The following is a 2,637-nucleotide window of genomic DNA, read 5'->3' on the forward strand; positions in this document are numbered from 1 at the left end:
CTATTCTTAAATTCACATGGGGCCTCTGCGGGCTGCTCCCGCCCTTCACTGGCCTGGCCTGGACCAGAAGCTGCGCTGTGGGCCTGGTCTTCACTCTGGGGGCGGGCACCGGAGCTGATAGGACATGGGCAAGAAGCACAAGGAACACCAAGTCGAAAAAACACTTCTGTGAGGAGTATGTATAGAAGCCCTTGAGGCTGGTCCTCAAAGTAGGAGGGAACGAAGTCACCGAACTCTCCACGGGTAGCTCAGGGCATGACTCCAACCTCTTCGAAGGCAAGTAAGATCATGACAAACACAAGGACAGAACGCAGAAAAAGAGAAAGAAAGGCGAGAAACAGGTTCCAGGGGAAGATAAAGAGATAAAATGTAGAAGAGTTAAGGAGGATAAAAAGAAGCGGGATTGAGACCTTGTGGCGAATGAGGCAGAAAAAGACCTCCAGTGTCATGCCCCTGTGAGATCCTCTCACAAGCTCTTTAGCCAAACAAGAAGAAGTAGAACAGACACCCCTTCAAGAAACTTTGAATCAACTGATGAGACAATTGCAGAGAAAAGACCCAAGTGCTTTCTTTTCATTTCCTGTGACTGATTATATTGCTCCTGGCTACTCCATGATCATTAAACAACCAAGGGATTTTAGTACTATGAAAGAAAAGGTCAAGAACAATGACTACCAGTCGATAGAACTAAATGATAACTTCAAACTAATGTGCACTAATGCCATGATTTACAACAAACCAGAGAGCATTTACTATACAGCTGCAAAGAAGCTGTTGCACTCGGGGATGACAGTTCTTAGCCAGGAAAGAATTCAGAGCCTGAAGCAGAGTATAGACTTCATGGATGACTTGCAAGAAACTCAAAAGCAGAAAGATAGAACAGACTGGGGAGGATGGAGGCAAAGTGGGGAGGATGGAGGCAAAATGGGGAGGATGGAGGTTGCTGGTCGAGAGAGAAAGGACTCTGGAGATGCTGAAGCACAAGCCTTCAAGAGTCCTGGCAAAGAAAATTAAAATGTAGACAAAGATGTGCTTGAAGATAAGCTTAAAAGCAATAATTCAGAGAGAGACAGCAGGAGCAGCTTGACCAAATCGTGAAGGAATCTGGAGGAAAGCTGACCAGACAGCTTGTGAACAGTCAGTGCGAATTTGAAAGAAGAAAACCAGATGGAACAACAACATTGGGACTTCTCCTTCCTGTGGATCCCATTGTAGAAGTGTGAGATTTGAATTATGGACCCTACAGTTCTTATGCACCGTGTTATGACTCCACGTTTGGAAATATCAGCAAGGATGATTCTGATTTAATATATCCAACCCATGGGGAAGACTCTGATCTTCCAACTGATTTCAGCATCCATGAGTTTTGGGCCACATGCCAAGACTATCCATATGTTATGGCAGATAGTTTACTGGATGTTTTAACAAAAGGAGGGAATTTCAGGACCCTACAAGAGTTGGAGATGTCATCGCCTGAAGATGAAGGCCATACTAGGACACTTGACACAGCAAAAGAAATGGAGATTATAGAACAAGAACCAGCAGGGTGTTTGGACCCCAATACTCAAGACAGGCTCACAGCACTGAAAGTAGTAAACTTTGGCATTCCAGTTGAAGTTTTTGACTCTGAAGAACCTGAAGTATTCAGAAGAAACTTGATGAGGCCACCAAATTATTCAGGGAGCTCCAGGAAGCCCAGAACGAGTATTTGAGCACCAGACCCCCTCTCAGTATGATCTGTCTCTTGGGTGCCTCCTGCAGAGAAATGCATCTCGCTGAACAAGTGACCAATAATCTTAAAAACTTGCACAGCAAGTAACTCCAGGTGATACTGTAAGCATGTGTGAATTTCAAAAAGCAATGGGGATTTCCATTCTTTCCCCCATCATGGAAAACAACTTTGTAGATTTAACAGAAGATCTCAAAGAACCTAGAAAGATGGATGTTGCTGAGTGTGGACCTGGTGGGAGTTGAGGCACCTGGTATTTGATTATATATTATTATATACTTTTTCATTCTTAACTTAGAAATACTTTTCAGAAGATATTAAATATTTTTAAATTGTGTTTTTAATTAAACTTTGGAACAGTGAATTTGAATGTTCCAGAGGGGAAAAAAATAAATAAGTATAAATAAAATTCACATGGAACCAACAAAGAGCATGAATAGCTAAAGCAATCCTAAGCAAAAAGAACAAATCTAGGGGTATCATGTTATCCAACTTCAAACTATACTACAAGGCTATGGTAACCAAAACAAACAAACAAACAAAAAAGCATCATACAAAAACAGACACATAGACCAATAAAACAGGTTAGAGAACCCAGAAATAAAGCTTCACATTTACAACTATCTGATCTTCAACAAAGTTGACAATAACAAGCAATGAGAAAAGGACTTCCTATTCAATAAATGGTCCTGGGATAACTGGCTTGTCATCCACAGAAGATTGAAACTGGACCCCTTCCTTTCACTGTATATACAAATTAACTCAAGATAGATGAATACTTAAATGTAAGACCTCAAACTATACAGACCCTAGAAGAAAACCTAGGAAATACCATTCTAGACAAGCCTTTGCAAAGATTTCGTGACAGTCTCCAAAAGCAGTTACAACAACAAAGTAAACAGACAATC

At 41.3% G+C, this 2,637-nt stretch overlaps 1 pseudogene; it reads left to right on the forward strand.

Moving 5' to 3' along the window:
* Positions 1–124: 124 nt before the first annotated feature.
* The window catches only part of LOC105551423, a 2,809-nt pseudogene continuing 296 nt past the window's right edge, over positions 125–2,637 (forward strand).

Source organism: Mandrillus leucophaeus, unplaced genomic scaffold (assembly GCF_000951045.1).
Source record: "Mandrillus leucophaeus isolate KB7577 unplaced genomic scaffold, Mleu.le_1.0 Scaffold520, whole genome shotgun sequence".
NCBI classification, from domain to species: Eukaryota; Metazoa; Chordata; class Mammalia; order Primates; family Cercopithecidae; genus Mandrillus; species Mandrillus leucophaeus.